At 42.9% G+C, this 14,150-nt stretch overlaps 1 protein-coding gene across 1 annotated transcript in view; it reads left to right on the forward strand.

The window, feature by feature from the left end:
* The first annotated feature begins 2,540 nt into the window (after window positions 1-2,540).
* greb1l (GREB1 like retinoic acid receptor coactivator) overlaps window positions 2,541-14,150 on the forward strand; it is a 51,831-nt gene continuing 40,221 nt past the window's right edge. The window contains exon 1 of the mRNA XM_036519042.1: window positions 2,541-2,642. The gene's annotated coding sequence lies outside the window, so the exon portion shown is untranslated. The remainder of the gene's footprint in view (window positions 2,643-14,150) is intronic.

The raw sequence follows: 14,150 nt of genomic DNA on the forward strand, positions 1-14,150 counted from the left end.
CCTGATACAAGAAAAGCCACGCGGTTCTTTTTACGTACAGTTATGCTATCACAGTATATTTAGGTTATGGAAGGTACAGGATATTGACATGATGCCTAAAATCTGACCAACGCAGATCTATTGATAAAATGTCCAAGTCGTGGCTTCCAAAGTTGTCGGTTTTGGTGTGTATGACTTGAGTGACCGCCTGACGTACGTAGTTAGAAGACCAGAAGAAACCAATCATGTGTCTTGTCTCCAGCCTTAGTTTTTTCTTTCTTATATTCTCAAAGGTCGCAGTTTGGGCTATGACTGGTGTTTGCATTATACTGTACAGTTTTGTATGAAATAATAAAAAAAAACTGCTTGTCACGATTATTTGTGAAATCCTCCTGTTAATGTTGTTTATATATTTGATTTGAATCAAACTCGCAAATATTTGCGCTGTAGTGACACGCTGTTATCCTTTTTGCACCAAAAATCTGCCAGGCAAGAACATGCAGTCCGTACACCGAGGGACAACCTGATAGGATCGTACCGATGCAACCCTGTACCAAGGTCTCCAACAGGGGGCGCTACTCACCAACATGTATTCTCACACATAGATTGATGGCAACCCCACGATTATGGCATGGTGTCCGTGAACTTTGCCTTCACAAAATATCACTTTCTCATGTGTATGAAATATAAACTGTTGATGTAGTCAGTTATTCTTCCTCGATTATAACTTGGGGCTTTAAATGGCTGTATGGGCTGTTTTAGGTGTATTCTGATTTTACAGGCGTTTTTTAGGTCTAGACTCTATATCTTGTCATAAAACTCAATCCATGCTCTGGGGAGTATTACTGTTGCTATTAAATGTGTGTGCGTGTGTGCGCGCTGTAGATGTATTTGTTGTAATGCCAGCAACTCTATTACTTTGCACGCTCTTTAGTTGCCAGTATAGTAAGCTGTTTATCCCGTATCAATTATTGGCGGTCTCCAGGAACAGTCGAGGGCTGAAGCACGCTTTCTGCAGGAGTTTTGTTGTCCTGGTACTTGTGGTCTACCGTAACCATGGGGACAGCGGCATCGGTGTCTCAGTGTGCTCGGTAATCCATACAGGCTACGACAGGCAGAAAATGGCAAAGTTTCTAACAAATAAAATAATTTTAGATTCATCGTTGTTTACTCATATTTCTTCCGTCGATGATCAGAGTGATCTGTAATCTTTATCCGTTTATCTAATACCAAACAACGTTTTGTGGGGCAACATGAATTACAATTCTGAATTTAAAAGGTAGCGTCTCATCACTCAAATGTATTATTGCCTTTACCCAAATCTAAATAAGTGTGCGCGTAATTAAATTGGTGGAGGAAAATTATTCATGTGAAATTGCCACTTATATTTGAATTAAATGCCCTGACTCAATATGATCATTTCAACAGTTAATTGTATACTGAATATAGTCGGTCATCCCTGTCTAGGCTGTGTTCATACCATGGCTGTTATTCACGGATGACAGTTGCACACAGACAAGCAATACTGCTCCTTCATTGGATCGAATCTAGTTTACGGTCAGGAGTAAAGAAAACGGATCTATCAACCCATGCACATTCATTTTCTTTGTCTCCGCATTACCTTGGCTTCACACGATCTTTTCGAGTGCGCTTGCATGCCCGTAGGAATAATGATTTGTAGGCCTACATTTATGCGTCTAGTACAGATGATACAGATGATAGTTTTGTTTCATCACAGGTGTCCCTCTAAAAATGTGTATTCGCACACACACACACCAGAGCCCTCCATCCTCAATCATACCTCTTAGTTACAAGGACCGTTGGTATTTCCGCTTTGGAAGTTACATTTGTAATGTAATTTATAACTTATACAGTGCCACGTTTCTGTTGTTAACGACTGTTATGATCAACTTTTTTTAAAAAATTTCAAGCATTTAAAAAGAAATCATACATTCTGAAAGCCTGCCAAAGACGTTTATGTGCTATTAAAATTACGTTTTGAGAAAACACGATCCTTAAGACTGTGATTAAAACCGCAGCCTTGATAGTTTACAATAAAATGGCTACAACATTAAAAGATCAAATCCATATCTAGAAGGTTTGTGTTTTAACTACACATTTTGTCTTTATAAGACAAAACAGATGGGGTTCCGCGTTGCTATGTTTAAGTGACCAGTAGTAGGCCTGTTTCACAGGTATTATTCATCCTTTTGGATGGTTGGGCAGAATTCTGTTGATCTATTAGCCTACTCTTTCCAGATCCAATAATATGTGTTTAACACACAAAAAAATTGTAATCTTAAAGTCTGACTGGATGATTTGCACGACCGTGTTCAAAGTAGCCTATGCTCATGTTATTTTAGCATTATTCTTTGATTCTTCAGCACGGTCAACAAGAGTTTATTTTAGGGTGCAATTCACCAAACGTTGCGTTTTTTCGTTTTACGGCGTTATAGCCAACCAGCGCTTACAGTGAGGCTGAGTGACGTAAAGCTGAAACTCCCCGTTTCGCCGATCCTGACATCTGTAGCTTGCGAACTGAGACAAGTGCAACAGCATCACCCAGGTAGAAGCTGACCAACGGCACAAGACCGCCTTTTAAGATTGTTATTCTTATTTTATTTATAGGACAAAAAACTTCAAGGCTTTGGCACACGAAAACCGTGAGTTTTTCCCCTCTTTTTACAGTACGCTCCGATGCGGTTCGTTTTTCTCTGCTTCCTATATTTTAATGTAAATTTAGCTCCGTGACTCGGCCAGTGTGACTGCAGTGTCATGGTCGGAATGTAAATACTTGAAACGGGTAGCGATTCATTGACTGCGGTCTATGAAGTTTATATTTTAGTGGAAGATAATTTGAATGTTGGTGTCACCTCTTTTTGTTTTGTTTTGCGGATTGCGTCTTGTTTACACAGGGTGTTGTAAAATGTTTTCGTCCGTCGACCGGACCGCTTTTGCGAGCGATTCCGACCACTCCGGATAATAATCCGGATCGCTAAACCGGTCTGCGATTGTTCTGGTGCAGCAGAGCTTTCTAACTGTACCGTCCAGTTTTTCATTTTTAAACAGTTGTCGTTTGCCTCACCTTTGAAAGCGGTCATGTTGTGATCTTATGCGTTGGTCTGTTAAATGTATTCAAGGTAGCCTAGCAAGCTTAAATGAATGTTATTGTTGAACAGACCATAAAATGTTACAGTTACATGTTACAGCCTACTTTATTGTCATATCTGATCGTTATATTTCCGTTAGTCCAGATGATTGGCTTTCAGCTAATTGAGTTAAATCAACTAATATATTTAGATAATAGTATTGCAGGTTTGTTTCGTGAGTAGCTCAAGTTGATTGCAAACACATTGAGCGATTATTTTTCAAACCAAAGACGAAAAAGAGAGGGAGCACTGAATTCATTCGAACTACTTTAACAAATGTCATTTTTGAACCTAATATATTTTAAGTAGGCCTAGTTGAGGGGGTTGGCTGGCCTTCATTGATTGTTTTTCAGAATCTGCCGTTAAAAATAAAGCACAACTGAGCACACCGAGTTGAGCACAGTTCAAGTGTAGGCTACGTGTGTTTGTGTGCGAACAAACATGACCATGTGTGAGTGAGCTTGCAGATGTGTCTATGTATGTGTGTGTGTGTGCTTACACATGTGTCTGTGTGTGCACTTACACACGTGTCTCTGTGTGCTCTTTATACATGTGTGTATATGTGTATGTGTGTGGTGATGAATCACAATAGCAGAGTGTGGTCTAGCCATTGCCTGGTAATATGAGAGATGTATGTGACATCTGGCTGTGCAGTGGGGGGTTCAGATACTGCCAGGCCTCCGGCACTGAGTCTACGGACAGTGGAGCAGACCCCCCCCCGCACTGATAAGAGACTAAGAGGAGCTTGGTGGAGTGGTCTCGAGTGTTGGGCAGATGGACTGCCACAATACCTACATACTCCTTCTCCGTCCTGCTCCGAGTGCCAGTGGTGCATGTAAGACTGTGTGGTAGGCATGTAAGAAGACCTAATCAATATTATTTTGTTGTGGGATATGCCTGAATGCACTCTTGAGTAGCTGGAATGACTGCGTGAAGCCTCATATTTCTTTCCTTCTCACTGGCAGTGCACTTAAATGAAGTAATAGCCCATGGAATTCTCTTTGAAAGGCTGTTTTGTGTAAAAGAGGAGTCTGATTTTCAACCAAGGGGACACAGGCATTTTGTTTCACATAAGTGTCACTTGGAGGAACCGAACTGCTTGTATTGTATTTGTGTGATTACTGTAGTCTGTCCTGAATGTTGAACAATGGCCTCGGTGAACCAGTTTGTGTTTTGTTTAAATTATGTAAAGGTTGCAAGTTAGCTGCGAAATGGAAGCAAACAGCTTTGTGAGATGTCTGCAGAATCTTAAATTGTGTCAAGAGCCAGCGGTCAAAAGCTTACTTAGTGTCCTATGGCAAAGTTTCATATTTCCACCTTTTTTACTCAATATAACTACATAATGAATGAGGATCTTGGGGTATGTCCTGTTTTTGAATCATTCTGGGGATCAGTGCCCATTATTTATTCATTAGAAATTTTGTCCATAATTTCTTACATAGGCTTTTAAAATACCTTTGCATCTAATGAAACAGACAAGGCTAAAGATAAGCGTTAGGAGGACATTGGCTGAGAAACGTATGATCAAAAACAGAAGCAAAGGTTTAAACAGTTTCTGCTTCATGGATTTGCACAAAGGTAACCAACAAACTGTAAATCTTTTAGAACTTTCCTGATGCCACTGAAGAATTTGGTAAAATATTCTGGCCCGGGGGCCGTTATAGCTACTGAATTATTGAAGGCCACAGTGACGTAACCACTGGCAAATGGCAAGAAGTACATTCAGATGGGAGTGGGGCGTGTAACCAGAATGGAGAATAGTGTGATCACTTTAACTGGTGTAGACAGGCCAAGTAAAAGTGGGTGGCCAAGGGAAACTTAAAGGGGAGGCAACCTAAGGTAATGTGGGAGTGGTCACTTTCAATGGCAGCACAAGATCACCAGCAGAAGTGATCTCTTACAGAAGCCTTGCATGCCCACGGGCTCTCTGAGGCACGAGTAAAGCGGTAAGTTCACAAACCAGCCTGTCTGGACAAGATCCTTATCTCAGCTGGACGTTCATCTCCATCTTTCAGTGGCTCTTTTTTCCCTGAGGTGGAAGGGACTGTTTTTGGTAGCATTCCTCTGCCATCCCACCCCCACCCCAGTTCCCCATCTGTGTTTGGGATCTCTGCATGACACAGCCAAAACGGAGCCGAAACAGTCTCACTGCCAAGAGTGAAGGAAAATGCCTTATAAATCTTGCCCTGGTGGCTTCTGTATACCAATGCATTCAACACTGAAGCCCACAGTAATTAGGGCTGTAAGTGCAAATCTGAAAGGGGATCAGCTGATTCATTTTGGAGGTGAATGGGTCTCAAAGAAAGGCAGAAGGAGGTGAAACACCCATGCCTTCTTTTAGCTTTCCACAAAACCTTTCAGCTAACAGTCACATGATCATGCTCGTTGCTCTCCACACCATAGCGTTAGTTTTCCTGTCTTCAGAAGGTAGCAAATGGCCCAGCCCAGCCACTGTAGATGCAGAGGTGAAGGTTTATCCTTGAATTTTATTGCTTCAATTAACACTGACCAAAGTGATGAACCTACTTAACAACATTTGTTTGCTTCTCATTCCTGTGTTGATATGAGCCATACTGAATGTATGGTGAAAGTTCTGGCAAGAGTGAAATCCTAGTATGTTTTGGCCCTCATGGACACCAAAAGAAAACCCCTGCCTGCTGAATAATGGCTAATTCAGGACAAATATGGGTTTTGTTTTGTCATAATAAAGGGGCAGCCATGGAGAACAGGTTAGGAACTTGTTTTTCCCCTCAGGCAGTCATGGATTTGTGCAGATGCAGACCTAACAGTGAGTCATCCCCTCCCAGTCAGATGCAGCCAAAATTCCAAATGAAGAAAGAATTTTTTAGATTGACTTACAGCGAAGAAAGGAACCTTAGTCCAATTTCAGTTCAAGATGTTGTGAAACATTATAACTTGTGGTTGATAGTGAATAACATTCAGATCCCCTGAAAATGTCTTGCTCATTGAAAAGTTTCACAAGTTTTATTGTGAAAACAGAAAACAACCTCATTTGCAATATTTTCAAAGTAAAACATTAAAATAGGCATTAAAAGACATTTCATACTCACCTTATCCTTGAATACAAGAATATTTTATGTCTTTAACATAAATTTCTCTTTCAAGGGCTAAATGCAAAGCCATTGGCTTCTTGTTAATTAGAAACCTGGTGGGATTATTACCCCGTTGTTAGGTTTACAGTGCAAATGGAGTTTGCAAATGGAGTTTGTAAATGGAGTTTGTATGGACTAACAGCAATTGGTTTTTACACTGTGATTAGGGCAAATCCTGAGTTTTGATTGGACCCAGATTGATTGACTCAGGTAATAGGCCCCGCCACGTGGCCACATCACCAACCGTGTGCAGTAGTGTCTCTCGTGGTGGGAGGGGATGGAGGCCTGGTGCTAAGGCCATCTGGCACCATGGGGGGTGGGGGGCTAGGGGGGTAAGGCTTCATGAGAGGTGGTCTTTGTCCCCAGGAAAAAATTGGGAGTTAATCTGGGGGAGATGCCAGGGGACAGGTTCCTCGCTGCAGTCTTAAAGGACCCTCCTCTTTCTTCTTTTCTCCTCTTCTCTGACCAACTTTCTCTTGTAAGCCTCTGTGGGTCAAGCTGGTCTATTCAGCATTGTGACACCGGCAATTGACCAGTGAGCCTCCACCTCCCAGCTCAATTGTCCCGCGGCCAATCCCTGTGCTTGCTGCTGCATTGAAACATCTTTATACTGAGCTTCTCTTTTTTTTGGGTGACCTCCCCCCACCCCAAATGGTCAGAAGAGTTCCCCTTCCTTGTCACGCGTCAAAGTCAATCTGTAAGATTAGGTGACAGGTGGCACTCTTATTTACTGTGGCCAAACAATGGTGCTGCTTGATGCTTTTAATCCTCTGGCCCGCGACCCATTGTGCCAGCGGTGCACATTCAGGAAGCAGAATGTGAATGTGATAAGAAGGTGGACAGTGATTTGTCAAATGCCAGATTGTTCCTCCGGAGTTGCAGAAAGCTACGCTGTGATAGGATGTTGCTGACTGGGTACAGTGAGGACATTGCACTCTGTTCCTTGTGTTGTGTTGTGTGAATTAGTAATGAGTGATCAGATACAAAAGCCCATTCAGCTTTTACAGCGTGGAAAAGCTCCCACTCTTTCCTCAGGTCATTGTACTTCCGCCTCTGGTTGTAATCTGCATAATTATCTGTTTCTGTGTACATTTGGTTAAAAATTGAAATTTGAGATTTGAAAATCTTTAAGGAAAAATGCATAAGATAAAATAAACTTGTATAGTATAAGATAAACTTATACACAGCAAGCACGTGCCAGATTAATGCCTCAGTAAATTGCAGGCCTACAAGTGTCAGGGAAATCTGACCAAACACTTTCTGTAGGTTCTATTTTCCTGACGAAGTGCTCTGGGTGGATTGCTAAATGAGAAAGCCATAAAACAGAAAAACATCAATCCTGTCCAGCTTGCCTAAACGTCGGCATTAAGGTCAGCTCTTTTTTTTATTTCGCCTTGAAAATGATTGTTGGAACAACCCAATTAGCCAAGTGTCCAGTGCTGCATCAAACGTTGGAAAGCGGTAAATGAAGGTGGTCAATAGGCTTCCATTCGAATGGGCCCCTTTGATGACAGCTGGGATGAATGATTAGCTCCAGTTCTGTCTCACCCAGCGCTGTGCTGAGCTGTAGACAGAGGCTGTGAGGGTCAGGAGGCCCGAGCGGGGCCACTTCAGCAGTGTACAGATGGTGGCGGATATAGAGAGACAGCTTTGGGCCCCCCCGAAATCCGGGCCATTATTTTGACATCATCAAACTGAAATTTGACACATCTCGGGGTCAGGAGACGAGACTCTCCAGAGACAACTTCGGGCCTCTCCTTTTTAAACCAGGGCTGGAGTCGTGAACATAAAATATACATTATAAAAGGTACTGTACATATTTTGCACAATTTACCATGAACAGTTTAGGATTATATGACATCTTTTTAGATGCTAGAAAATGCTGTAGTTTGTCAGAATTACAGACATAGAGTAGCTGAAAGGCAATAAATTGCACTAAATTGAATGTCAGATTGTTCCATCAATTTTTAATTCAATTTATTGTGTTATTTCATTTTATGGTTTAACATTTAAAAGCAAGAACAAATTCATTTCAAAGCTTCTCCTGTGTGCAACTAGTGTGTTGTCTTGAGTTGAACTAGTGTTTTATTTAAGCTGTAGAGTTTTATGAAATACATACTCCATTTTTCCTCACCATTCTTTGAATGGTGTAGATCATGGTTCCTGTCTTCATATTCTTTATTCTTTATATGGATCCCCATTAGCTGCCACTAAGGTAGCAGCTACTCTTCCTGGGGTCCACACACAACAAAACATAACACATATCACAAGACATATAACAAATGTAGTCTCAAAAAAGTCTTAAAAAATGGTCAGACATCTTGAGAAAGACGTAGATGACTTCTTTCTTTTGAGTAATTAAAAAGATGAATAAATCCTTTAACAAAAATGTAGATTAATACATTCAAAAATGTCAGGTAGCTGGATGAATTATATAATTAAAATACACTGAACAACACATGCATGAAAATACATTCAGGTGGCAGGAATTTATACATGCATCACATATTCCATTTATTTAGAGCAGTTGTATTATTTTGAAGTTATTTGAAAATAAATCTTTGTAGATGTAATACACCTGTTTCAGCCAGGTAAAATGTTTTCCTTATGTTTTGTTTATTAATTATTTATTAATGTTTTTGTTAGAGGTGGTTGGTACGCAGCATTTCTGAACTGAGAGAAATCTGGATTCACAGGGAGGAGTACCTGTAGTGTTAGCCCTCGTCTGCCGGCTGTACAGCAACGCCTCGCCCCCAGCCACCCCTCTCCGCCCTTGTGTCCAACCCCAGATCAGGATGTAACAGCTTGGCCCCTGGCGTATGGAGACTTTGATGAGGTGGCGCAGTGACCCGCGGGGGTCTCCAGCTCCAGTGCCCCTGCACTTCCTGAGCGGCTTTGTGCCATGCGGGGGTCATTACGGACGGTTCGGCAGAGACGTGGGGAGTGGGGGGGTGGATTTCCGAGAGACGCGACGAACGGGCGCAAGGGACGAAGTGTCAGGGTGTGAAGGTCACGTTCGTGCACGTGTCACATGCAAGCCGATGAAACACGGGCGAATGTCGCCCCAATCCCCCGTCCCACCCTCCTCCGCTGACCTGAGCGAAGAAGAGGTCAAAGCGAGAGGCTAAGAGCAAAATGGGCCCCGTGGTCGTGTCCAGAGCTGGGAACAAAGGAATTTAAACCCCCTGCATGGCTCACTGACATTTAGGGCTTTTTATGACCCCCCCCCCAGCTGCACTCAAAAAATCTTCTGTCTCTCTTTAAGCCATTGGGTCTTTTTGATTTATGAGTATGGCAATAGCAAAACTGAAAGAGACATCTGGGATAATGGTCTGGAATAGATCTACATATATCTTACCATAATGACCAGAAAAATGCATATCTCTCTTCAATAGTTATTTATACATGAACATACATGATGAACAATGCATAACAATACGAATATGAACAGTTACATATAGCCACAATACAGTAATGTAGAAGGTACAAGCTGAATGTAGGCTAAATTTAGTCTACAGTATACATGGGCTGATTGTGAGTTTGGCATGAAAGCATTCAGCATTGCAGGTGTTTAGGTACATGCAGAAAACCCCATAGATGGAAGTTTAGAGACCCAAATCGTGTACTGAAAACTGCAGGTTTTAAGGTTTGAACTTTTAAAATGATTGCTGTCGATAAAGGGGTTTGATGTACTCCCCTGTGGAAAGATATGATAAGGTCCGTTTTATGTTCTGATCTGGTATAATCCAGCTTCCAGCACACAGCGTTTGAAAAGTAATACAATACAAACCGCCATCAGTTGTAATCAGTCATTATTTTCTCATTTTATTAGTGTGTATTCGGAAACAGTTGATGGCATACATGTAATGAACAGGTAGGCCCATGTGAAAACTGCCACACGAGCTGAATGAATGCAGCAAGTAAGGCATTTTGTAATGTATTTATAGTAGTAGCACACCGGGTCACATGGACAAGTGCTACTCCTTATTGTTGTACACTAAATTGAATCTGAGTGTTTTCATCAAAATGCAGAAGGCTGCAGACCTGAAGTTCTGAAGTGTATTACGTGCATGTTACCACGGCCCTGATTGGTACATGCTCTTGCAAATTCCCAGAAAAATTATTTTTTTCTCTGTCCAGCATAAATGAATAAGGCATAACTTAAATGGATCTGCAGCTGCTGTCATGGGCACCCTTGAGCCAAAAGCCTTGCATCTTTGGGCATTGGCAGTGATGGATTGAATAATGCTCCAAATAAGTGTCCTTCTCCTGTGCTGTCTTATGCGGTTCATATAGTTCACGAAATGGTTCATATACATGGAGAAAAATTGGATGGACAGACTGATGTGTTTAGATGGAGATATTTATATTATTGGATTGCTCCTCCTGCTGAATCTCTATGTGCATTTTCATGCTTTTTCTCAGGCATTTAACCTGGAGATGTGCGGCCATCTCTGCCGTCAAAACTGATCCCAGGCCTGTGCTGGGAAGCCTCACGTGTCTCAGCGGTGGAGTTCAGAGGCTGACTGAGGTGCTCCTAGACAAGGGCAATCACACAAGCGCACGACAAACGGGGGGAAAATGGGAGAAAGAGGAACGGGGGGACAGAGAGGGATGGATATGGCAGGGACGTAAAGGGGGAGGGAGAGATTAAGAGAAAGAAAGAAGAAGAGAGGCGAGACTGTGAGAGAGGGGGGAAAAGGAGGATGAAGCAGGAGAGGATGGAAAATACAGAGGGGTGTGTAAAAGAAGAGGGCCAGGAATGAAAGGGTGCCCTTGTCCTGTATAGGTCATTGTTGGTGTGTGTGTGTGTGTGTGTGTGTGTGTGTGTTTGTGTGGGAGGGTTCGGGGGTTGTGCAGCGGCCAAATTTAATGGCAGCTACACAGTAAGATCCCTACAGCTAATTTCACAGGGGCTGCCCCTGCCTGCTCCTAAACTGGGAGGTCAAAGTTCGGCGACCCTTCTCCTTTTGTGTGCATTGATCATTTGGCCAGAGGCGGGACCTCTCCTCCAAAGAGCTTTAAGATCAGCAGTTGTGTCTTTGTTTCGGTTTTGCTGTGTGTGTAGTCCTTAGTGCAAATTGCCAGCGCGACAGATGAAAAATCGCTGGTGTGTGTATCAAAAGACCAGCTTGATCGGGGAAACAGCATTCATTTCAAAGTGTGATGAGAGCTAATCATGTTGATATTTCCAATTAATATAGTTGTTGATGTTCCTTTGGATTGTTTTCTGCCAATATGTTACAGTGGAAGCTTAGTGGTTCTGCTGTATGTACATGTGTGTGCGTGTGAGTGCATGAATGTGTGTGTATACGTATATGTGTCTATACATGTATATGTGTACGTGTATACATATGTACACATATACATATGTACACAAGCACTCATACACATACATTTGATGAAGTTCTTTTTGTCAGAGCATGACACGGGAAATAATGGCTTGATCCCGTGAGCTGGATATGTGTGGTGAGCTGTACAATTGACACTGACACGAAAGTAATGATCCCTGACCTCCCTGCGTGACTGAATGTGGCCGCGCGGCCTCTCAGAGGGGGCGGCTTCAGAGCGTGCGTGTGTGTGTGTGTGTGTGTGTGTGTGTGTGTGTGTGTGTGTGTGTGCGCACAATGGAGCTGTGACTCAGCCACAGGCGTCTCGCGTGTGGTGAGATTCAGAGCATGAACGTGCCATGAGCCGTGAACTTGACTCTTAGGCCGCAGTCAGTCTCTCTTTCCCTCTCTCTCTGTCTGTCCGTCTCTCTTCCTCTCTCTCTCTCTCTCTCGCTCTCTTTCTTTATCTCTGTCTGTCTCTCTTGATTTGGAAGTGTTAGTAAAGTAGAAAAGACTTTAGTTGTTTCGTCTGCTTTGCAGGCTGTTTTTTTTTCAAGAGAGTACAGAATACATTCTATGCTAATTCTGTAGGTGAGGCTCATGGCCGTGGATTACCTATAGCCAGTTAATAATGGCAGAAATTCCACTGTACCGTGGTTGGCTGGGCCATTTGAAAGGCCTGTTTGTGAAACTCTGTAGTTTATTTGTTTTGTTCGCACATGAGAAATGGTGATGTCAAAAAAGAAAATACCAATGCGTGCAGGTGACATAAGAAACCCTTGCAGGTCTTGTGAGGAGCCACACCAGGTAATTAGCTTGTGGTAGCAGCCACAATGGAGAATGAAAAAAAAATTGCACAAACAAAATTAAAACAAAAGAGGACATTTTATATATTATCATACACAATATATTATCATATATATTATTTTATATATTACATTGTAAAACACACTTAGATTGTATATTGAACACAATGTATATGATAAATAGGTCTCTGTGTTCGCAATGTGCCCACTACCTTGATACCTGGCTCTTCTAGTCCACGCCCCTGTAAGCACTGTGACATTGACAGCAGCTTTGTGATACACAGGTCTTGTGACAATGTGGAGCGCCCCACCCCCCCACCCCCCCACAAACCTGAAAGTCCAGGGCTGTTTGGAGGTAGCATGTGGCCTACACCCTGCCAAGAAGCCTGAGGCTGGAGTTGTGTTCCTTCCCCCGGCCGGCCTCCTCTCAGCAGGCAGTGGAAGCTGAGAGCGTGACGATGACAGACGTGCATCCTCTTCCCCTGCTGGCTATCTCCTGCACTGACGCGTGGGGATAGACGCCCTTGCCCGACACAGCTGGAATTTGCTGTCTTTCAAAGTTGGAGAGGGGAGGGGGGTCAAAGATCAAGGCAGAAATGTTGGTTCTAAGTGAACGGAACGGATCTTATCTGGCATTGCCTGGAATCGTCCAGCCTGACCGGAACCGAGGGTAGGGTGATGAAGGGCTCTGCCTGAGGGGTTGTGTTTGTCGAAATGAGGGATGGGATGCTGTTGCTGGTCAGCGGGTTACCAGTTCTGCCTTTTTGGCAGTGAAGCTGAACCAGTCCTACACCAGATCCTGTTGTACAGAATAAAATCCCTCTTTAGTGATGCGAAATGCTTTCTGTTTTGTTTGTTCTGCTGTTTTGGCTTCCTATCCTTTAAATCCTTTAGGAACATACAGTCGTCTGTTTTTGCAGAGCAGAAGATTAGAAGAAGATCCTTAGACGTCCCAATACACACTGCATTAGATACAAATATACTTTTCAGATTGAAAGGCCCTGTTTAAAATTCCACTCTGCTTGCCTAGGACTGTCATATTTATGGCTTTATCCAGTTTACTGTTTCTGTCCTGTGTTCACGTTTGGAAGAAGGTGCTCTCCATCTAACAAAGTATCCAGGGCTTCAGTATTCCTTATTCCCAGCTGATAGAGTACCGGTTATTAAGTGACTGAGGTTCCGGGTGCAGTTCATGCCCTCGTGCCACTTTCTGTTGTGGTTCGGTACATGCTGTCCTGGCCCTCGCCTACGCCCATCTAATTCATTTATTTACTTACTTATTCATCCTTTTGATGGAAGAATCATTACATAAAGACCAGTAAACACCGTGGTGGAGGTCATTACAAGTTAAAGCAGGTACCCCCCCCCCCCCCGTGCACGGTCTGTGCTTCAAGATAGCGCCATGTCATTTTCCACAGCTGAGACAAGACACAAATACTCACAGCGCATTGTAAGAGGGGTCGTTCAGTACAGCACGACCTCCGCAGATTAGACCGTGTACCCTTATGTACTTAGCCTTGTAGTTCTGGTGCGCTTTAAAATCTGTTTGCATTCACTTCCTAGGACGGAGCACCCAGGTGCCTGTAACATTGTGGCAGCTGTATCAAAAAGCTAGAAAAACACTTTGATGTTGTGACAGCATTGACCGTTGTCCACAGCACGTTCTGTGATGATAGCATTACCTGCAGATCTAATCCTGGTGACAGGGCAAAGCTGTTTTCCCCTTATGTACTTTTTGGAAATTGTCATATGTAGGACAAAGGACTATACAGA

Source organism: Megalops cyprinoides, chromosome 24, assembly GCF_013368585.1.
Source record: "Megalops cyprinoides isolate fMegCyp1 chromosome 24, fMegCyp1.pri, whole genome shotgun sequence".
In the NCBI taxonomy this organism is placed as follows: Eukaryota; Metazoa; Chordata; class Actinopteri; order Elopiformes; family Megalopidae; genus Megalops; species Megalops cyprinoides.